We start from the raw sequence: 25,030 nt of genomic DNA, 5'->3' as shown, positions 1-25,030 counted from the left end.
ATCTACAGTTATGTGATAATTTCTTCACTGTGGGAATTTGACATCCATTATCTCAGATTTTTCTTTTCATAGGAAACAAACAAACAAAAGTATATTTTTGTTTTGTATCATGGTTTTCTGAATATATGGTGGAGGTGGAAAAGATGATTAGCTAGGAAGGATATTAGACTTCATGTAAATAAAATTGAGTCACCTATATACGGGATTAATACAGGAACATATCTTGGGTATTCAAGGAAATATATATTTCAAAGCCAACTAGCCAAAAATTTTATGATTTTTTCTCATTTGTATTTGCCAATTGTTATTCTATTAATACATACCTCCCATGCCGACAACATTGAGTCTCCAGAAGTACAGAATTAACTAACAAGCTCTAAGAGATTGTGAAAGAAATAATGTTTATTGCCCTTCTTGTTTATTATAATATAAAATTACTAAACAAATGTCACTATGCACCACTCACTATATGCCACTCTATTGGGCATTTGCATACACATGCACACAGATATACAATGTATACTCAGAGTAATGCGGATAAATCAACCACATGAAATTACTAAAAGACAGATAATCAAGTTATTCTCCATTGAATAAGCATGATTTTTATTAATAAAGATTAGTGTACAACTCTCTCATTTCTAGGAATGACAAAATTACATTGTAACTGTATAATGAAAAGGTCCGTACATATGTATACTAAAACATGAGATTACCTCACAGATGATATTGCTTAATTAATTTTTATGAGTGCAAACTCATAAAAAAACTCATAAAAACAACTCAGCCTCAGTTATTTATATGAAGTCCACTTTTTTCACAGATCTCAGTATGCTGTAAAAGAAAAATAAAACAATATTTTGGGGAATTGCAATAGTCCAGACATGATCTAACAAAAGCCTAAGAAATCATGCATCTTAGAACTCATTGTAAACATGCAACATGCCCCATTTGAGAACGCAATAAATCTATACCTTCTTTCACTCAAAAAAAAAAAAAAAAAGATCTATATTGTACAGACTATGTTCTCTTACCACAGTGCAATTTTGTTAGAAATAAATTACAAAAGAATAATTGCTGGGAGAGAAAAAAAAAAAAAAAGAAAAGAGAAGAAAGAAAATATACAGAAAAAATAATTTAAGTGGCCAAGAAATTCATAATTTTCTAAATCTCAACCCAGATATTCCCTAAGGTTGGATTCAAAATAAAATAATTAAACCACTACAAGGAAGGCACTGATATGTTACTCATAAACACAGACATTCTGATCACTCATTCCGTTAAACTCTTTGCAAACGTCTTTTTTCAAATAATAAACTATTCTTGATATGTTTATAGAGCCTAGAATTCTCATACAAAACGCTTTGACCTCTTATAAATATCATATATATATATATAACTCTTGTAAATAACAGATATATGGTACATTTTATTTTCAATGTATCATCTAAACAATTATGATATTAATATAGCCATATTGCTAGGGGAAAGAAGCAACCTTATAGCTGATGGTTTCTAATCTTTCTGGAAGGTACCCTCATGGCTAACAGCTTACATGATCTCTTGGACTGCTCTCTGTCTGACACCATCTCAATCACATAGCTTTCCTCTTATTTGGCACAGTTTTTTCCTCACTGGAACTTGAGGATAGAGTGGTTGAAGTAATGATAGTGAAGTATGTTAATACTCTGTAGGTATTTGAAGCCATACAAAACTGATTTTCCCATGGAAATACACACACACACACACACACACACACACAGAAGCATATATATATATATATATATATATATATATATATATATATTTATCCTCCTACCTAGGTATTGGTTACAGACTATCATATGACAATTCAGGAAAAGCTTTATACATTAGCATCTGCCTTTTTAGTAAGTCAAGCAATTTATAGGTTTTCTAATGTTTTACATTTCATTAGATTATTGATTTTTCTTGCAAATTCTGATTATCAAATATTAATACATAAAGTATTTTAATAATTCCCTCTTATAATTACTCCAGTCATATCCCTCTTTATTCAGATTATTCTGTCTAAATTTGGAGAAAGCAGCTATACTTTTTATTCTGCCAAGGAATCTAAAAATCTGAGACTCAAATGAAATTTTAGAGCTGAACCATCTGCTGAAATTTCAGCCCTGCTATTTCCCTGAATTGATTATTTAAAAATCTCAGTAGAAGGAAAGTGGTTGACAAGAGATGCCCAAACAGTACAAAATAGGGGAAACATATTTCACGTATAGGAACATAAATCACAATTTTGGTTGTAGATTTTAAAAAGGTAGTGTCAAATTTATTTTCATGGAGTAAGTTGCCACAATTTTGGAGATAGTTAAAGGGAACCATTACCTACAATAGCACTGAATAGCAGACAACAGGCTTTTCCTGGCAAAAAACTCAACACATATCTCTGAGCACTCACATAGGCTATCATGCTCAATTCTCCATAGAATGATGAATTCTGATCTTGTAGATGAAGGAACTGTAGCTCCAAGTGAGAAAAGGATGTGTCCAGGTTCTTACAAGCATTACATGGCAGAGCTGGAAATAAAACCTTGATTTTTTTAAAAATACAATCCATGACCTTCGAGTTTTTTTCCAAGATTTCTTTTCAAAAAAGGAAAAGCAAGAATATGGGGTATCATGAGAGCTTTGAAACTCTCCCCTGAATAAGCTGATTGATTATAACCCCACCTTATCGAGCATTTAAATGGTGTTGCAAAATTATATCTACAGTGAAGTGTCATTAATATGAAAATATCAGCAATAGCCTTAAATTACATATAAAGAACATAATATGAAAATGAGATCACTATTAATACTGTAATATGTATGTAACAGTCCCTAAATATTACAGTCCATCTCTTAAATGACTATGGTTATACATAGTATAATCTTAGAATGAGTGTATTCTCTTGTTTCAAGAATTAGTGAACTGCCTAGAAATTCTCCCCATACATGTATTTGAAATTGTTTCTGAAAATGTTTCTCATTTTCCCAACTTGCTTCTTTCCTGGTCTTTCTTTAGCTTCATGCTATGTGCATCTGAATGGTAGATTAAAGGCTTAGAAGCAATAGTTTTCCCTCAATACTATTCAATTTTTTTCCTACGTGTTTTTATGCTGATAACCCTGCCAAGAAACATGCTTGATAGATAACTTCCAAAATTAGACAGCAAATAACTAATTTAAACTTGACATTTGATTACTATTTTACTATAGATACATATTTGTCCACAAGTATACAAGAATAAGTTGAAAACATGGGACATTATTTCAAAAATAACATAAAGGGAAAATGCACACTCAAGAGTAATACATGAAAGAGAAGCAACATACTCAGAATTTACAGGAATGTGATACTGTAATAGGCTTAAATTTCAGCCATATATAATTTCATAAAAGTTCTTTCATATGCTCGGTAAATTACCAAGTAGGCTGACTTCTAGTAAAGACCTGGACCTTCCTATGGTCAGCTCTTAGAGGTCGCTTGTTATTCACACACATGTTGCAAAATGCTCTTAGGCAGGAGATTTCCAATATGTACAATTTTATCCCTGTTTTATTTATACGTAAGCATTAGAATAGGAACAATGAGATTTGATTCCCAGATAAAACATTTATTCCCTGAAATGCTATCTATTTGTTCACTCACTGTTCTTGTGTCACTCCTTTGTCCTTTGTGAACAGCTACAGCAACTGCAAAATGAATGTCCAGTGCCAATTTGCGAAACCATTTCTTTACAAATTACTATATCTTGTTTGGAAAGCTGAGAGCACCAGTATATTACATCTGATCTTTTAAAAAGTAGCAAAGATAAATGGGAAAGAAAGAAGTAAAATCAAGCAAATACAAAAAAAAAGGAGAAAGATTTTTCACTTAAAAAAATCCAGTGTCTTAAAATAGAAACTTTATTCATTATTTTATGCTACTGGAGTGCCCTCTGTCTTTTAATGTTATTATATGCATTTAATTGGACCCTAGGGATTTACGACTTATGTTCCCACTTACGTTCCTTGATAAAGAAAGGACAGAACCTTGTTTTTATTTTAAAGTGGATTTTTTAAAATTTTAAAGCAGCTTTGCTTTCTCTATTATTTCAAATATTAGATTGTTTTAAAACTAGTTGAATAAAGCAGTAATTATTAGTGCAAAGTTAATAATATATTTTTCTCAGTAGAGATAAGACAGCTAATATCTTAATGTTTTCCAGGAATGTAAATCAAAGCTTAATAATATTTTCAATAATCAGTTTGAGGATAATCCACTACAGTAGTCAATGTGTGATGCTAATTAGCACTGAATAATTAATGCCGATGTACCATCATTTCCAGAGGGCTCTCTATTGTTTCATACACTTCAAGAAAATGCCTGTCATATAGACGTTTTATTACGCTTCCATCAGAAAAATAATGGTGCTATGACTTTTACATTACAGAAACAGTATTGGGTAATGGGACACATAATGGCTTGAAAATCAAAGTGTCATGTTTCAAGTCTGGCTCACTGATCAGCTCCATATTCTTAGGTTAGATGACGTAATCTCCATTTCTCATCTGCAAAAGGTAGGTATTTTAGATCCGGTATCTCCCAGTCTGTGTCCACTTAATAACTAATCTAAAACATTTGTATTATCTATGTCCTAGTTCTGTTGCAGCATGTTCCATTGCAGGGGTCAGGCTGATCTGGAATTCAATTCTGACATTTTCCTTAGTAATTCTTATGCATATTAAAATATGAAGAACCTAGACTACATTAGTTTGAAGGTTCCTTTAAGCTCTGGCATTCTATGATTTTAAATTTCAATAAAATAATTACGTATGCAAAGTGTCAAATAACAAATCTGCTCTTAGGTGAAGAGAGACTTTATTAGAAAGAATTATTGTCATAAGGAGAAAGGGAAAATTTAACGGATAGAAAGAGACTGTTATAATAGATCTACGAACACCTTATAGGTTAGGCAAAAAGGGGCTTTTATTATATAGGAAGGGGTAAACAAAGGTAGAAGGAATGGAGTGTGGGAGGGTGAGAAGAGACAGTGACATGATTGGATAGTTGATCAGGAATGTCTTTCCTTCAGGTCAGCAGATTCTCAGGAGAGACCCAGGAGGGGTATGCTGTCTCAGGCTGAGGGTGGGTCAAAATTCAAGAGTTCAAGGGAGGGAAGAAGTCTAACTTAGTCAATCCTTTAACAAGCTGATATGGTTAGGCTTTGTGTCCCCACCCAAATCTCATCTTGAATTATAATTCCCATAATCCCCATGTGTTGAGGGAAGGACCCAGTGGGAGGTGATTGGATCATGTGGATAGTTCCCCCCAAGCTGTTCTCTTATTAGTGAGTGAGTTTGTGTGAGATCTGATGATTTTATAAATGGTAGTATTTCCTGCACTCTCACACGTGCTCTCACCTGCTGCCATGTAAGGTTTATTTACCTCCCAGTCTGCCATGATTGTAAGTTTACTGAGGCCTCCCCAGCCATGCAGAACTGTGAGTTGATTAAACTTCTTTTTCATTACAAAATACTCAGTCTTAAACAGTTCTTTATAGCAGTGTGAGAACAAGTTAATACACAAGGCTTTTTTCTCTTTGGTAAGTGGGGACAAGCAGTTCAGCTAATCTTTATGAAGCAAAGAACGGGAAATTTGAATGGCCTGTGTCTGGCTTTGTCATAAGTAAACTAGGAGGCCATTTGTGAATCTTAGGTAAGTCATATGGAGAAAAGGGAAAGGTTCCCTGCACTAAGCTACTTCTAGAACACAAAAGTTTGGGGGTTGGGGGGAGCAGTACTTAATATTACTGTTTGCCAGGACCCAAGTAAAATTCAACATTGTCAGAAACAACTTCTGTATTAGGTGAAAAAATTAATCCTTTAAAACTATTATAGAAAAGAATCACTCAGTTTCAAAACTCCACAAGAGAAGGCATTGTTAAATTTAGGATGCACATCTCTAGCAAAAATAGTGACGTTTTGCAAAGGCAGAACACAGACCTCAGTTTAGTCTGGGACTTTATTCTCTCAGGGTGCTAGTTTGTGAAATCACCAGCTACATTTTTATTTCACAATGGTGAACCACTTCCTCATGACCATGGATAACATGCTTGGCCTTTTTTGGATAGAAATTGTGTGTGTGTGTGTGTGTGTGTGTATCTTGGCCTTTTTTGGATAGAAATTGTGTGTGTGTGTGTGTGTGTGTGTGTGTGTGTGTGTGTGTATCCCTGTCAGCTTACTGTCCCCAGCACAAAAGAGCTCTGCAAATTTAGGACAAAGGCAGCAAATCTGGGGCACCGTGCCCCCAGACTGCTCCAAGTAGAGGCTGAGCTACCATTCATGGCAATGAAAAGCATTAAACATTTAAACAGCTTCTTGTTATCAAAATTGCTTATCTTGTACTTTTTAATAATCAGTCCTTTGATTTTCTGGAGTGTATCATCCCACTTAGCAAGAAAAATGTTATTTATTTCTTCCGGTTACTATAGCCTGCTTTTCCTACCCCACCCAACACACATACACACACACTCACATACACATGTGTACACACAAAAACGATTTTGGTGATGAATTACTCAAACAGAAAGATATAGAGCAGTTTGAGGAGAGAGTCAATGTGCTGCTCTCTTATAGAGCAGATTATTGTTTATAGGCATGGCTTGACAATTCATGCAGCACATGTTTTGTCTATGAAAAAGATTTATTTGTTACAGTGGGTAAACAATTTCTTCAGAGATGAATCTGTGTTGTTGCCTACAGAGTGTGTCTGTATTTAGACTCTCTAAAAGATATTTTTTTTTTCTTAAGGAATGCATGAGACAATAGGAAATTATTCTCAGCCTTGAAGCTTACTAGTTGATTATTCAATGCTCATTGTTATAAAAAGAGTGGGATGATGTGGAGGATCCGTTCTTACTGAAAATGAAGTGTAATTTTTTAATACTCTTTAAAATTTACTGGCATTAAAAAAAATCATGTAACTCCTGGCCTTGACTTAGTTTGGGGTAAGTATTGAGTAATTCTTTCTAGAAATGAACCTCTTGAATACATTGTTTAGAAACAGGTTTTATAATTTACCATTATTAAAATATATTAGCAATATATTTTAGTATTATTAATTATTTAATATTAATTTAAAAATAGTGATAATGATAGCTAAAGAGGTCATTCTGTTGACCAGTACTTGACAGTGTTTCATTTACTTCTTACAAAACCCTGGTTATAAACACATTATTATACCTATTTTTCAGATAAAGAAAATGAAGTTAGAATGGCAGTATGATGTATTTATCAGAGGCATTAGAACCACAGCTATTCCATCTTGAATAGGGGCTTGTAAAAGTGAGGCTGAGACCTACCGGGCTGCATTCCCAGGTGGTTAGGCCTTCTTAGGGGATGAGATAGGAGGTTGGCATAAAATACGGGTCACAAAGATCTTGCTGATGAAACAGTTTGTGGTTAAAAAAGCCGGACAAATCCCACCAAAACGAAGATGGTTAGGAAAATGCCTTCTGGCCATCATCACTACTGATTATATGCTAATTATATTGCATTAGCATGCAAAAAGACACTCCTACCAGTGCCATGACAGTTTACAAATGCCATAGCATGTGGAGAAGTTACCCTATATGGTCTAAAAGGGGGAGGAACCCTCAGTTATAGGAAGTGCCCCTTGTTAGTGTGTAATAATCCACCCGTTGTTTAGCAAGTAATCAAGAAATAACCATAAAAATAGCCAACCAGCAGCCCTTTGGTCTACTCTGCCTATGGAGTAGCCGTTCTTTATTTTTTTACTTTCTTAATAAACTTGCTTTCACTTTACTCTGTGGATTCACCTCAAATTCTTTCTTTTGTGAGATACAAGAACCTGCTCTTGGGGTCTAGATCAGAACCCCTTTCTGGTAATATAATCGGAGGCATATACTCTAGAGTTTCACTGTCTGGATTAGAATCTGAGTTCTAATAACAAGTTTTGTGACAACTTTTAAATTAATAAAAATATTAGGAATAGGTTGGGAGCAGTGGCTCGCGCCTGTAATCCCAGCTTTCGAGGCCGAGGAGGGTGTATCACCTGAGATCAGAAGTTCCAGATCAACCTGACGAACATGGTGAAAACCTGTCTCTATTAAAAATACAAAAATTAGCTGAGCATGGTGGTGCACACCTGCAGTCCAAGCTATGCAGAAGGCTGAGGCAGGAGAATCGCTTGAACCCTTGAACCCGGGAGGTGGAGGTTGCAGTGAGTTGAGATTGTGCCACTGCACTCCAGCCTGGACAACAGAGTGAGACTTTGTCTCAAAAGAAAAAAAAAAAAAAAAAAGGAATAATAAACCATATGTAGGACACATCTGACAGAATTGCTTTGAGCACTAAATAAGATTTTACATCTAAAACATTATCAAATCAAAAACTACATCTGACAAAGTTGAACAGGCAAGTAAGATATTATTTAGGGCTATTGCAATAGGGGAATGTGGAGACCACATCCCTCGGCTCCCTGGAAATTCACTGAAAATCACTGACATGAGCAGATTGATTAATAGAAGAAAAGGCATACAAATTTATTTAACGTGTATACATAGGAGCCTTCAGAATGAAGACTCAAAGATATACAGGAAATTGTCCATTTTTGTGCCTAGGTTAACAAAGTATAGACAGCTGTGTAGAAATATGATAGGACAAACTGGGTATGATCTAATGTTAATAGACTGAGTGGGAAAATTCAGCAATGCCTGCCTGTCTAGATTCTTCTATGCCTTTCTGAGCATGCATTCTTCTCCTTTTGGGTTTGGAGCAATTGAAATGGGGATCTTACGGCCTACAGTCAAACAAGATAAGTCAGATAATTTCTTTATGGCCAGCTTTTACACAGAAAGGTGGAGAAAAAATTAGAGTAATATTTTTAGATTTTATGGCTGGCATTGGGAAAAGGGGCTTCTGGTTTCTATGACCCACTGTAGGAAGAGGGATTCTAGTTTCTATGACCAGCCTTGGGAGAAAATAGGACTGAGTGATAGGAGGGCAGGAAAGGTCAGCAAAAAGCTTTTACTTCTGAGGCTGCTTCTGAGGCTTTTTTTCTGAGGTATTGTTGTTTGTGTCCCATCAGAATAGAGACTGGAATGCAGTCTGAACCTAAACTTCATTGAAACAAACCTTGGGAGAATTTTTAAGCACTAGGATGAGAGGGAGAATTAGGCCATCTGTGTTTGCCAATTAGTTTTACCCAGAAGGAAGTTAAACTTTCTTCTCTCATCATAAGAGGACGTAATTTTACAACTTGGAGCAAGAAGTCCATCTAAGTCGGTCTCCAACCTGGGAGATAGGAATGCCATCTTCTTTGATGTTTGTATTTCAAAGGGATGGCTCCCAGGTCCTTGAGAAAAACAGTCCTGGATTGGAAAACTGGCAAGAGAACTTTTTTAAAAATTGATATTTCAAAGGAATAGAAAAAAAGTACAATTACAAGTTTTTCTTAAGTAAATTATCTAAGAAAAGAAAAGTCAGGGATCTAGAGTTAGGAAGAAGCTTGTCAAGTTTAGTCAAACTGAGAGAAACTTCAAGGCCCTCTTGGTCAAGTCTTAGAAGGCCATTTGACCCTTATGAGGATATCCTTATTATTAGGCTGTTATAAGAGGAGGCAGATAATTTTCCCATCATGACTTATTTGGATATCTTGGGTAAGGATTGTAAACCAGTGTCTGCTTGATTTTAATATCTGTGGTCTTAGCCCCTGTGCTAACCTACATTTCCAAATTAGGAGATCGCTTTTTTACTCATCTTCCCTAAGGCATCTAGACCAGTGATTTGCACCTAGTAAGTGCTTCCTTTTTTAAAAAGTAATTTTTACACTATAATATGGGCTGCCTCTACAGAAGTGAAAAATATAGGGTGTCAATTGATCCTATGTTTTTGAAACATTTCCAAAAAGAATTCTGTAAACAGAAGCTATTTTGAGCAGGGTATTCCAAAAAGCTTTCCTTAATATTCCCTTCCTCTTCTATGAAATAATCTCAAGGCAATAAGCGTATTTCATGCTTAATGTTACTTCTAAAACCAGGGAAATATTAGTCAATAAAAATCAGGCCTTCAAGAAGATATTAAGATTAGGCATGCAAAGAAAGCACTTAATTAACACAGTCCTTGTTTCTGTTTCTTTTGAAACCAATGGTGAGATGAAATTTTTAATTTCTATAGTGTTTAAAATTCTGGAGTTATGTAAAATGCAGAAAAACTTGATGGAAGCCTCACTGTTGGACTGGCACCTGAGGGCAAGCTGAAGATAAGTGAATTTTTAAAATGTGAAATGTAGCATGTATTTTTAAAAAATCTCACTTCATACATGTACAATGTAATGAATAGTTACAAAGTTGAACACTCCTGAAATCACACCTGAGGGAAGCCAGGCTGACAGTCTCAAGGGGTTTCACCTTGTTTTTCACCTCTCAGGAGATTGAAAGGTTCATAAGAGAACTCAAACTCTGGTCATAATCTGAATGAACGTTTCTGCCTGTCTTTTTCTGAAGCTTTCCTCCTCATTAGTTCAACTACTCTGTCTAGGAAAACTGAAATTTAAATTTTCTTCCACTAGTTATTTCTGTATTCATAAAGCTTCAGAACTATCCTCGACGGTTCTGTTACAATCAATGTTCTTTTCCCTCTATCAGCAGAATCAAGTTGTTATTTGGAAATTAATTTACGTCATCTTTTTTTTGACTATTCACTAGATCCATTTTGTCACCCACATTTCACAGTGTGACATCTTGTCAAAACCATTTTGCTGCAAGCCTTTTGAAACCAATTTCACAAGTCAAATGACTGGTCTATATACTAAGAATAAATATCTCTCTAGTCAGCTAAAATGTTTCTGTTGTCATTTTTAATATGGTTGTCCTGTAAGAGCAAAACACTCAATTTTGACAGACTCACATACCCAGGTACAGGTATATAAGACAGGTTTAAATGAGTGTAGCTTTAAATAAAAATTAGAATTGATTGCATATTTAGATGAAGCTAATTTAATAAAGCAATAAAAATAACTCCATATGATAGAAATCATACCTCTGTAATTGTTTGCTGTTGTCATGTCTGACACTTGATAAAATTAGGAGGAAGGTTGCCTACTAGAATGTTAGAGAAGATCAGCGAATTTTCATCTTAGACATAGTGCAAAGATGGTAGTCTCTCCATTGCCACCAATCAGAAGGAAAATTCAATTCCCTTCCATCAGTCTTCCTGTATAAAATTATGTGAATATTATTTTTTAAATAGTCAAATTTCTCAGATTAAAGGACAGCTGTTTACTTTCCCAAAAAATTTAAATAAATATTCTACTTTTAAAATATATTCTTGGACATGTAAAATATTGACAAATGAAAAACAGTCATTGAGTACTTAACCTAGATAGAGCAAAAATGTAAATGGAGTGTCTTAAGAACACTTTCAGCAAATGAGCTCAAATGAGGCTATTTGCTTCTCTCCATGTAAAAGGAAAAGGCATTTTAAGTAGTTCACTTGAAGTTTTATTCTTGGACAGAAACACAACTTTATTGTACATTTAGGAAGGGATTTAAAGTTTTACTATATGTTTGGGTAGTACTTTGCTATTTTCAAAATGCTCAAAGATTATAATCAATGTATAGAGAACGAGTAACAGTGAATATTATGTGGGACAAAATTAGAAGATTATCTTTCCAGAATTGTGACAGGTAAAAATTAGTGTAATATAGTAAGGTTGGTTTTCTACAGAAATAATCCTCAATTACAGATGATTTGTTAAGGAGCTGTCTTTGAAAATAAGATACTTTTATAATCTCATTGAATGACTTAAAGTGGTATACAATAGCTCAATAAGGAACTAGACTGCAAGAGCATTATTACAAGATTCACTATGACATACTAATTTAAAGTGTTTACTGTCAAACCAACAATGTACAAGTCTGTATGGGATCAAGAAAATAAAAAGAAATATAGAGAAGAATAGTTTGTGTAACAAGTGATGCCTGCAACAGAGTAGCAATATCATTGAGTCATATTCTTTGTGTCCTTAGTTTGATCAAGCAGTGTCAGATTGCTCTTCGCAACACCTGTACCAGTCTACACTCTCACCAACAGTGCATTCGAATTCTCACATTCCTGAAATTTCTCCCAATAATCTAACATTTCAATTGTTATCACATTGAGATAATTTTTTTGTTTTGCTTTTGTCTAATTGGCAGTAAGATTGAACAATTAGTTATAATAACTTCTTTCCTCTATTGTAAATTGTCAGTTAAATGCTATTTCTATGTTTTTAAATAGGGATTTCTGATTTTCCTTTTACTTTTTTTTCTTGATTTATAAGACTTCTGTTTTTTACTAAATATTATCCACATCTCAAATTTATATGGCTTCTCTGACACTGTCAAGTGTCACAAACATCGTTCATTAGATCCAGTATTTTAAGTTATCATACATAAAGGAATCTGTCTCTGATCTCTCTTTGTCATTGATCAAATTCATTGTATGAACTTGGACAATATCACACTATTTTGTTACTGTGAATTGGAGTATCTTTTTATTTGGTAGGACAAAGCTCACTTCTTTTCATTGTTATGTTTGACTTAATTTTCATGGAAAACTTCATGTAAATTTTAAAATAAGTTCATATTTCTTAAAAAGTATTTATACAGAAATAGGGAGATTTTACAATTTCTGTTTTTCTAAGGACATGAAATGTTATTTGAATAAATTTGAGTCTTATTTTAGTCTGAAAATCTCTGTCTTCAAATTGGAGTATTTAGATCATTTACATTTGAAATATATTTATATATATTTAATGTTGGTATTTAAGTCTACCATTGTACTGTTTGTTTTCTGTTTGTTTTTGTTTCTTATTCTTCTATTTCTCTGTTCTTGTCTTTCTGTAGATTACTTGCGAGTTTATTTTTATGATTCTATATTGACTTCTTTACAGTAGTTATGTGAATACCACTTTGTATGGGTTTTTCTGTGGTTGCTATTAGTATTAAAACATGTACATAACAACTTATCACAGTACTGGCATACATATTTTACAATTTTAATCAAAGTATACACAACATTTGACTTCCATTTAGGTCCTTTTTTCCTCTCCATATTTTCCATGTGATTTCCATAAACACATCAAATTCTGTTGTATTTTTTTCTTCTAATCATCAAATATTATTTAAAAATCTTATGGGTGAGGATAGTCTATTTTATTTTATATTTTCCTTAATTTTATCTATTTATTGTTATTTTTTTCTCTGTCCTTGCCTTCCTCTAATTTTTTTTCCTAATTGGGAAAAATTTAGGCATTTTATGAGGGCAAATATGCCCATGACAAATTATCTTAATTTTCATTTGCTTGAGAATGTTTTATTTCTCCTTCACTTTTTAAAGGATATTTTCACTGGATATAGAATGAAGAATTGACATTTATTATCTTTCAGAACTTTTAAATGGTAATGGCCGTTATTTCTGGTCTCCATAGTTTTAGATTTACAAATATATTCTGTTATTCAATTTGTTTTTCTCCTGTAAATAACCAACTATCTTTTTGACATGCTATCATTTCCAATGTGTGACAGAAAACTTTAGCTTACCCTGGCATCTTTTACTTAACCTATAACCCAATTTATAAAAGTAGACTCCGCAAAGTTCTTCACCCTTATCAGATTACTTTTCTTCAAAATACTTTTATTTGAAGGAGGACAAATTCAGAAGTGTAACTTGTATACTTTAGCACTTTTCTTGTACATGGCCCTCAGGGACACTTGTTCAGAGGGTGCCAGTCTCTGCGTATGACATCTGACCAACCATCGGCAGCCACGTGCATCAGCCTTGAAACCATCTGTGTTTCTTGGCCTCACCTCTAGAGAGCTGATCCCTTATACCCTGCTTTATCTTTGCACTCGTTCAGTTAGTTTTGTAAGCCACATATACTGGTGGATTTCTTTTCAGTTCTGAAAAAGCCTGCTCTGGAACAAAGAATCTGGACCTTGACTGTTTTTAAAACAAAAGTATTAGCTTATTGATTAAGGTCTATTCTTTGAACTGGCTGGGCCTCAGCCTCTAAAGCCGACAGTATCTTCATTCCCTGACCTATGTGTATCTTCTTTCCAAGGTTAGATTTATAATCTTTTTTTTAGTAACTTCTACCTTTTTTTGCATTTCAATGATGCATATATATATATATAAACAAAATATATATATACACACACACACGGATATTGTTTTAAGCCATTAATTTTGGGGTTGTTTGTTTACTATATATATATAGTAACATATATATGTATGTTTTACTGTATACATATATATACAGTAAATTATATATACATTAAAACAACAAATATATAGAGAGTAAAACAAACTACCCCAAAATTAATGACTTAAAACAATATCCATGTATATATCTCACAATTCTATCAGTTGCAAATTTGGATAGGACTCAGATAAGAGTTTTTCTGCTCTCTTCTGGGCATACAAAATCAAATGATGATATGGCTGCCTGGCTAATATGTTGAATGGTTTATCTCTGCCCCATGTGGTTTCTCATTATCTAGCCAACTAGTCCACAACTTTCCACATGTCAGTATCGTGGTCTCAAGATCAAGAACAGGAACATACAAAACCTCTTGAGGTCTTGGGCAGGACTGGCACATCACTTCCGCCACATTCTGTAGGCCAAAATGAATCAATAGAGTGATACAATCCAATGAAGTAGGGAGATAGGCTCCATTTCTTGATGAGATTTATAGTTATAGACACACGTACTGGCAGGGGATAAATTCTGGCCAACTTTGCAATCCAGCACATAGATTACTTTTGTATATTTTTGTTCCTTCATTTTAACTTCTATTTATTTTATTTTAAATATAATTTTTATAATCTTTTTTCAAATTATTCTATTTACATTTTTGTATTGCTTATTTTCTTATTAATTATATTTTATTCTTTTCCAGTGATGATTATTTTGTAGCATAATTGGTGGATTTTATTGTCAGATCAGTAGAAATAGTGTGTGTGCGTCCATGTGTGGGTAGTAGTGAGGAAAGAACTCTTATTTCCCCTGCAAGTTTTACTAAAGAGTGAGGACTTCTGCATTTTCTTTTTTCTAATTGTCTGTAGAATTCTATTAGTTCAAGGATGTTTTTGGAAGACCCCACATAACACAAGTGCTGACAAATTTAACTCTAGTCTATACCCACACAGTAAAACTTTTTTCTTCTCAAAATATTAAGCAGAGATAATTATTTCTGTTCTATCTCTGTGCCAATAGTAAACTTTTTCCTAATCTGCATTCACTACTATGAAGACTTTTAGACTCAGCTGGTTAGGCCTCTAAGCTTCAGCTTCCCAATTTGGGCATGGGATGATAAAATACTGGCCTGAAATTTCTTTGTATTGTTTATATCCCTAGTGTTTGGCGTATTTTCATATTATCAGCTTGTAGATTTATGTCTCTTTCCTGAAACCACTGGCATAATTTTTTTCCTTTATATTTAAGTTTTTAATTGTTGCATTTATACCATATGTAAAACAATCTATATGTTCAGAGCAAATGGCTATTCTATATTAGTTCTCTCTAAAACTATTCCTAAACTGTTATTTTTCTCCTTTTGTCTGAACTTATCAGGACTATAGTACACACTGTGATCAGTAGTAGCAGCCCAGTATGAAAATTTACCTTAGTGTTTTTGTAAACCATACATGGCTATCTTAAACATTAGGTCGTGCTTCCATTTTATTTGAATCATGAGGTTTTTATTAACAAATATTTGTCTTAAGGAAACAGATATTATCTCCTGTTATACGCGGCTTTCAAAGTCACTGCAACATCACAACTCAGGCGTGCTGTACCTAGCTAATGTCACTGCTAAAACACTGAGTTTTTCTATTGTCATGCTCCTTATATCTTGTCTCAATATGAGACATGGTTTTACTAACCAGTAGAACTGTCATGTTTATGTGAGCACCTTGCATAGTTTGGTAGTTTTAAGAAAAAGTCATTGATCCTTTCCTCAGCACACTGTAATTGTAGGGCCAGGAATGTCTATTTCAATTATACCTAATATATTCTTTTCATAGTAGAGTAGAAAACTATTACCCAAACTGAATTCCAATGAATATAATTTCCTAGGAGTGACTGAGTGAAAGAAAATAAACTAAACTAAAATGACGCAGGTTATCAAACACACACTGTCCCATTTGGGAGTATTTACAATGCATATTCTTCTAATGCCCCTGAAAATCCTATCAGAAAAAAAACTTGGTTTCATCTTCTTAATTCTTTATTTTATAAGTTAGTTTTTCCAGAAAAAAAGAAAAAAAAACTTTTGTTTTTCTCCCTGAAACATCTTTTCATACCCAAGAGAAAGAGTGATCTTGTAATTTAAGGGAGGCATTTTGTTCAATGTTTGAGTGTGTTTTCAACAAAACTTTTAAGTTACACGCAAGCTATTTGTATCTTAAGTTTTGTAGATTGAAGACTATAGAGGAACTCAAATTTATGATGGAATCTTTATCTTTTCTGAGTAAACTTTTCTTGATACTTTCTCCTCCATATGTCTGTGGAGATAACTACTTATATGTTGTTGGTCTGTACTACCTAAATGAGAATAAAACATCTATCACTACATCTTTGTCTATTAGTATATCCATATCCACCTATATACATGTTTATCTTATGGATTCTTTTTATTTTTCCTTTGCAATCAATTATACCATTGTATTGACTTAAAAAGCTTTCAAATGCTGGGTACGGTGATGCACCTGTAGTTCCAGCAACTTGGTAGGCTAAGACAGGAGGATCACTTGAGGCCAGGAGTTTGAGGCTGTAGTCCACTATGGTCATGCTTGTGAACAGACATTGCACCTCCAGCCTGAGCTATATAGTGAGTAAAAAAAGAAAAAAAAAAAAGGTCTGAGAGAATTTAGATTCTGAGATCCAGCATCATCTTATTTTGCTCGTCCTTCAATGACTAGCTTAAATTCAGCTTACTCCGTAATCACTCCAAAGTTGTTCTGTCTTGAACCATCTTTATTAACATAATGCTGGTTTTATAAGGGTATTCTTCCTGCTTCCTAGTCTTTTTTATGTATCTTGAAAAGTCCAACTCTATATGTCTTATTAAATTTTTATCCTATCTTGGATTAATTAGTCACCCCAACTCCAGTGAATTCTCACAAATATTCCGGTGCTTTATTTTTGCCAAATTTTTATTGTTTGTGATAATAAATATAGGAAAAATATAATACCATTATAAAGATAAAAGTGATTAAAAATACCTATGTCACTTTGCCAAGAAAAATTAATTGTATTCCAAACATTAAAATAATCATTTTTAAATAAAATGCTTATATAACTGACAAATTTCTGTGTCCTTTCCACTGTCGTTAGAAACATGGCACAAAACAATAACAGAAAAGGGAAGAACACATCGTAAGAATAGATTGGGTTGGATGAGGCCTGTTCTGCTTCCTGCATGGCTCTAGAAGAGAGGAGGTCACTTAATGATTATTCTGTCAGATATTTTGCATTGCTATTTTGCTCGTCTTGCAAGAGAAGGGGATGGGGAGATTTTGTATCCCTTACACATATGCTGAGTCTGCATCAGGGAACTAAATTATCATTCCAAACTAGTCAAAAAAAAATAACTGAAGGAGAAAAATCTAAAACAATAGGAAGGGTTAATTCATGACATGTTCCTGAACTTTTACTAAACTGTTCCATGTTCTACTCACTGGGCTCAGTATTATTGATACAAATGGAGAAACAGAGTTTGTGATTCTCTCTGGTCTTCTATATATTGTCTAAAATTATACTCTTATGCTTAATTGTCTTTGATTTTCTTCAGCCAATACACTATGCTACATCTCTCTTGTATCTGAATCTTTTCAACCTTCTAGGATTAACTCCTCACACCATCCAGGAAGTAAGTGTTTTATGATTTTTACACATTGGCCATGACTTAGTCTTTTTATGTTGCAGAAGCGCCCTAATATAACACCAGCTGGAAATCTTTACATGTTTACCTATTTTTCAACCACTCGCTCAGAATTCTAATCTCCCAGTATCTACCCTATACCCTTGAAGCAGAATTGGCAATATTTCTTAAGGTACCATGTGGAGAAATGTAATCCTAAAGTGAACATGAAAAATGATGCATGTACTACAAATTTAAATGCTGCACTTCATGAGTTCAGTTTGAAGGAAAAAAATATATATTGTTGCATAAACTCTGAATCTTTTTGGAAGAAGAAAAGATATTGTACAGAAATTAATAAGTTATTTCAAAGAGCATAAAAGGCAGTGAATTTATTGGCACTTATGATTAAATGTGATATAAAAGTGGACTATGTTAGGGAATTGTACTTTAATTTTATTATGAATTTAGGTGTTGCATTTTAGCATACATAATTTCAAGTAATTCATAATACACAATTATTTGTTTTTGCTATAAGATTCTGAAAAGAGAAGAAGTAGTACTGCATATACTCATCAAAAAAGTACTGAATTTATTTATTCACTCATGAATTTATCCAGTATTTGCTAAGCCTCTCCTGTCTCTCTCAGGAACTCTGCAAGGTTACTGTGATTACAGAATGCTATAAATGGGCTTAGTTGCTCTGTACCTGCTTTTAAAGAGGCTTTCATGAAATTGTTATTTGTTTGAAAATCAACAATTCCCATTTTTCTCAGCATGGAAAAATGATCTAAATAATAATAAAGGAAACTCTGGTAACTTTACCTTGGTACCACTTTTATCATTCTCTATTCTGATGATTGGGCAAATTAGCTAAGCTTCCTTAACCAGGGCTCCTCTTTTGTTTATTCTTCTTGAAACCATTTTAAATATCTGAAATATGCTAGGCACAAGGTTAAGCACAAGTTTATATGAATTATCTCATGTTATATTCTTATTGACAATAAGAATAAATATTTATTTCTCATTTGCAAGTGAGGAAATTACAAAACAGAAGTTAAATTCATTGTCCAGAATTACTTAGGCTAGTAGAAATTAGAACCAGTATTTAAAACAGGCTTACATGGCTAAAGTAGAGCTCTAACTCTTACTATGAAGCCACGTGCTTCCTCTGGTGATGTTGGGCCTTTCACATAGAGGTGTTTTGAGGATTCATCAGTAATTAAGAAAATATCTATAAGTTCTAATGAACATTATAAATGCAAGGCATGTATTTACAATTTACTTGAACTGATTGTTTCTCTAAAAAGCATTATTAATTTGTATGTAAATCAACATCTATTATAAGAAATTCCCTCTTTATTTTATATGTTGATTTATTCTTAAATAATTTTATGTACATAACTATGTATTTACAGTTACACAAAATAAAGCAAAGTATAAAGATACATAAATATAAATTGAGCCTATCAAAAATAAATAAAAATGAATTAAATAAAGAAAAAATTTAACTTTCCATTCTTAAAATAATATGAAAAGAAAGGAAAAGTTTGCAGATATTTAAAAACATAATCAACTATGATATTATTTATTTATTTGAGTTATAAATTATAAACTTATTGTCAAAATCCATGTGGCAGGAATCCAGATTGTCTTTTCTTAAGCTGACAAAATGTTATTCCCCTTCATTTCTGAAGGATAGCTTTACAAGCTGTAGATTTCATTACTAACATTTGTTTTCTAGCTATATTTCCTTCTGGCTTCCATAGCATCATGGACTGTTTTAATAACAAGAATAAATCTATTGTTATTCAAATTGATATACCCATTATAATTAAGACATCATTTCTCTCTGGCTGCTTTCAATATTTTAAAAGCGTTTATTTTCAAAAGTTGTTTATGATGCATACTGGAGTGAATTTCTTTGGATTTCTTTCTGATTATCATATTTGGGTTCAAGAAATAGTCACTTGTATCTGTAGGTTTGTGTCTTTTCCTAATTTTGGGAAGTTTCCAGCCATCATGTATTCAAATACTCTTTCAAAAACACACTTTTCCTCTCCTTCTAGGACTCTGATAGTATAAATGCTGGATGTTTTGCATTGTTCCACAGGTCTCTGAGGCTTTGATCATTTTATCTTTCGGTCTATTTTCTCTATATTTCAGACTGAATGTATTCTACTGTTCTTTCTTTAAGTTCACTGATTCTATCTTCTGTTTGCACTTTAGCCCATCCTATGAGTATTTTTAATGTTGTCATTGTATTTTGTAATTCTGTAACTTTCATTTGTGTGTTTCTTATTTTGCTAAGATTTTCTTTATACATTTTTTTGAAGATAATACGTATCTGATTGTTGAAGCATTTTTAATGAGAGCTGATTTTTTTTTTTAATTATACTTTAAGTTTTAGGGTACATGGGCACAACGTGCAGGTTTGTAACATATGTATACAGGTGCCATGTTGGTGTGCTGCACTGATTAACTTGTCATTTAACATTAGGTATATCTCCTAATGCTATCCCTCCCCTCTGCCCCCACCCCACAACACTCCCTGGTGTGTGATGTTCCCCTTCCTGTGTCCATGTGTTCTCATTGTTCAATTCCCACCTATGAGTGAGAACATGCGGTGTTTGGTTTTTTGACCTTCCCATAGTTTGCTGAGAATGATGGTTTCCAGCTTCATCCATGTCCCTACAAAGGACATGAACTCATCCTTTTTTATGGCTGCATAGTATTCCATGGTGTATATGTGCCACATTTTCTTAATCCAGTCTATCATTGTTGGACATTTGGGTTGGTTCCAAGTCTTTGCTATTGTGAATAGTGTGCCACAGTAAACATACATGTGCATGTGTCTTTATAGCAGCATAATTTATAATCCTTTGGGTATGTACCCAGTAATGGGATGGCTGGGTCAAATGGTATTTCTAGTTCTAGATCCCTGAGGAATTGCCACACTGACTTCCACAATGTTTGAACTAGTTTACAGTCCAACCAACAGTGTAAAAGTGTTCCTATTTCTCCACATCCTCTCCAGCACCTGTTGTTTCCTGACTTTTAATGATCGCCATTCTAATTGGTGTGAGATGGTATCTCATTGTGGTTTTGATTTGCATTTCTCTGATGGCCAGTGATGATGAGCATTTTTTCATGTGTCTTTTGGCTGCATAAATGTCTTCTTTTGAGAAGTGTCTGTTCATCTGCTTTGCCCACTTTTTGATGGGGTTATTTGTTTTTTTCTTGTAAATTTGTTTGAGTTTATTGTAGATTCTGGGTATTAGCCCTTTGTCAGATGAGTAGATTGCAAAAATTTTCTCCCATTCTTTAGGTTGCCTGTTCACTCTGATGGTAGTTTCTTTTGCTGTGCAGAAGCTCGTTAGTTTAATTAGCTCCCATTTGTCAATGTTGGCTTTTGTTGCCATTGCTTTTGGTGTTTTAGACATGAAGTGTTTGCCCATGCCTATGTCCTGAATGGTATTGCCTAGGTTTTCTTCTAGGGTTTTTATGGTTTCAGGTCTAACATTTAAGTCTTTACTCCATCTTGAATTAATTTTTGTATAAGATGTAAGGAAGGGATCCAGTTTCAGCTTTCTAAATATGGCTAGCCAGTTTCCCCAGCACCATTTATTAAATAGGGAATCCTTTCCTCATTTCTTGTTTTTGTCAGGTTTGTCAAAGATCAGATGGTTATAGATACGTGGCATTATTTATGAGAGCTCTGTTCTGTTCCATTGGTCCGTATCTCTGTTTTGGTACCAGTACTATGCTGTTTTGGTTACTGTAGGCTTGTAGTGGTTTGAAGTCAGGTAGTGTGATGCCTCCAGCTTTGTTCTTTTGGCTTAGGATTGACTTGGCAATGCAAGCTCTTTTTTGGTTCCATATGAACTTTAAAGTAGTTTTTTCCAGTTCTTTGAAGAAAGTCATTGGTAGCTTGATGGGGATGGCATTGAATCTGTAAATTACCTTGGGCAGTATGGCCATTTTCACGATATTGATTCTTCTTACCCATGAGCATGGAATGTTCTTCCATTTGTTTGTATCCTCTTTTATTTCATTGAGCAGTGGTTTGTAGTTCTCCTTGAAGAGGTCCTTCACATCCCTTGTAAGTTGGATTCCTAGGTATTTTATTCTCTTTGTAGCAATTGTGAATGGGAGTTCACTCATGATTTGGCTCTGTGTTTGTTATTGGTGTATAAGAATGCTGTGATTTTTGCACATTGATTTTGTATCCTGAGACTTTGCTGAAGTTGCCTATCAGCTTAAGGAGATTTTGGGCTGAGACAATGGGGTTTTCTAGATATACAATCACGTCATCTGCAAACAGGGACAATTTGACTTCCTCTTTTCCTAATTGAATACCCTTTATTTCCTTCTCTTGCCTGATTACCCTGGCCAGAACTTCCAACACTATGTTGAATAGGAGTGGTGAGAGAGGGCATCCCTGTCTTGTGCCAGTTTTCAAAGGGAATGCTTCCAGTTTTTGCCCATTCAGTATGATATTGGCTGTAGGTTTGTCATAGATAGCTCTTACTATTTTGAGATACGTCCCATCAGTACCTAATTTCATGAGAGTTTTTAGCATGAAGGACTGTTGAATTTTGTGAAAGGCCTTTTCTGCATCTATTGAGATAATCATGTGGTTTTTGTCGTTGGTTCTCTTTATGTGCTGAATTACGTTTACTGATTTGTATATGTTGAACCAGCCTTGCATCCCAGGGATGAAGCCCACTTGATCATGGTGGATAAGCTTTTTGATGTGCTGGTTGATTCGGTTTGCCAGTATTTTATTAAGGATTTTTGCATTGATGTTCATCAGGTATATTGGTCTACAATTCTGTTTTTTTGTTGTGTCTCCACCAGGCTTTTGGTATCAGGATGATGCTGGCCTCATAAAATGAGTTAGGGTGGGTTCCCTCTTTTTCTATTGATTGGAATAGTTTCAGAAGGAATGGTACCAGCTCCTCCTTGTACCTCTGGTAGAATTCGGCTGTGAATCCATCTGGTCCTGGACTTTTTTTGATTGGTAAGCTACTAAGTATTGCCTGAATTTCCGAGCCTGTTATTGGTCTATTCAGGGATTCAACTTCTTCCTGGTTTCGTCTTGGGAGGGTGTATGTGTCGAGGAGTTTATCCATTTCTTCTAGATTTTCTAGTTTATTTGCATAGAGGTGTTTATAGTATTCTCTGATGGTAGTTTGTATTTCTTTGGGATCGGTGGTGATATCCCCTTTATCATTTTTTATTGCATCTATTTGATTCTTCTCTCTTTTCTTTTTTATTAGTCTTTCTAGTGGTCTATCAATTTTGTTGATCTTTTCGAAAAAGCAGCTCCTGTATTCATGGATTTTTTGAAGGGTTTTTGTGTCTCTATTTCCTTCAGTTCTGCTCTGATCTTAGTTATTTCTTGCCTTCTGCAAGCTTTTGAATGTGTTTGCTCTTACTTCTCTGGTTCTTTCAATTGTGATGTTAGGGTGTCAATTTTGGATCTTTCCTGCTTTCTCTTGTGGGCATTTAGTGCTATAAATTTCCCTCTACACACTGCTTTGAATGTGTCCCAGAGATTCTGGTATATTGTGTCTTTGTTCTCCTTGGTTTCAAAGAACTTCTTTATTTCTGCCTTCATTTCATTATGTACCCAGTAGTCATTCAGGAGCAGGTTGTTCAGTTTCCATATAGTTGAGCACTTTTGAGTGAGTTTCTGAATCCTGAGTTCTAGTTTGATTGCACTGTGGTCTGAGAGACAGTTTGTTATAATTTCTGTTCTTTTACATTTGCTGCGGAGTGCTTTACTTCCAACTATATGGTCAGTTTTGGAATAGGTGTGGTGTGGTGCTGAAAAGATTGTATATTCTGTTGATTTGGGGTGGAGAGTTCTGTAGATGTCTGTTAGGTCCACTTGGTGCAGAGCTGAGTTCAGTTCCTGGGTATCCTTGTTAACTTTTCTGTCTCATTGATCTGTCTAATGTTGACAGTGGGGTGTTAAAGTCTCCCATTATTATTGTGTGGGAGTCTAAGTCTCTTTGTAGGTCTCTAAGGACTTTCTTTATGAATCTGGGTGCTCCTGTAGTGGGTGCATATATATTTAGGATAGTTAGCTCTTCTTGTTGCATTGATCCGTTTCCTATTATGTAATGGCCTTCTTTGTCTCTGTTGATATTTTTTGGTTTAAAGTCTGTGTTATCAGAGACTAGGATTGCAACCCCTGCCTTTTTTTGTTTTCCATTTGCTTGATAGGTCTTCCTCCATCCCTCTATTTTGAGTCTATGTGTGTCTCTGCACGTGAGATGGATTTCCTGAATACAGCCCACTGATGGGTCTTGACTCTTTATCCAATTTGCCAGTCTGTGTCTTTTAATTGGAACGTTTAGCCCATTTACATTTAAGGTTAATATTGTTATGTGTGAATTTGATCTTGTCATTATGATGTTAGCTGGTTATTTTGCTCGTTAGTTGATTCAGTTTCTTCCTAGCCTCAATGGTCTTTACAACTTGGCAGGTTTTTGTAGTGGCTGGTACCGGTTGTTCCTTTCCATGTTTAATGCTTCCTGCAGGAGCTCTTTTAGGGCATGCTTGGTAGTGACAAAATCTCTCAGCATTTGCTTGTTTGTAAAGTATTTTATTTCTCTTTCACTTATGAAGCTTAGTTTGCCTGAATATGAAATTCTGGGTTCAAAATTCTTTTCTTTATGAGTGTTGAATATTGGCCCCCACTGTCTTCTGGCTTGTAGAGTTTCTGCCGAGAGATCAGCTGTTAGTCTGATGGGCTTCCCTTTATGAGTAACCCGACCTTTCTCTGTGGCTGCCCTTAACATTTTAATCTTTGTCAGATAATCCCACCACCTCTGCCTGCAAAGGATCATATCTTTCAGTTTCATTATCTCTTGTGTCCTTACCAAGTTTATAGTTTTGCTTAGCAGGCTGGAGGAAAAAGGTAAGAGGTCTGTGATATCTTGTTTAGTCAGGATGTCCCATATTAACTTCACTAATCATCAGAGATATAAATCCAGGATGATGTGCAATAGAACAATTGCTAATTATCTTTCTATGAATTTTCAGGGTACTTGATAATTATTGTCATCTTATTGAGAATAAGTAGAGAAA

General features: G+C 34.3%; 1 protein-coding gene and 1 long non-coding RNA gene across 3 annotated transcripts in view; one reads left to right on the top strand and one right to left on the bottom strand.

Moving 5' to 3' along the window:
* TYRP1 (tyrosinase related protein 1) overlaps positions 1 to 25,030 on the top strand; it is a 1,170,479-nt gene that overhangs the window by 77,825 nt on the left and 1,067,624 nt on the right. The gene's annotated exons all lie outside the window — the stretch shown is intronic.
* On the bottom strand, positions 441 to 3,850 carry LOC117974425 (uncharacterized). The gene is made up of 3 exons (XR_004664457.3): positions 3,670 to 3,850; positions 2,438 to 2,556; positions 441 to 834 (listed from the first exon to the last, which is right to left on the bottom strand). It is a non-coding gene; the product is annotated as an uncharacterized LOC117974425 (long non-coding RNA).

Source organism: Pan paniscus, chromosome 11 (assembly GCF_029289425.2).
Source record: "Pan paniscus chromosome 11, NHGRI_mPanPan1-v2.0_pri, whole genome shotgun sequence".
Classification (NCBI taxonomy): domain Eukaryota; kingdom Metazoa; phylum Chordata; class Mammalia; order Primates; family Hominidae; genus Pan; species Pan paniscus.
Note: the sequence above shows the minus strand (reverse complement) of the source record. Positions and strands in the feature narration are given on the sequence as shown.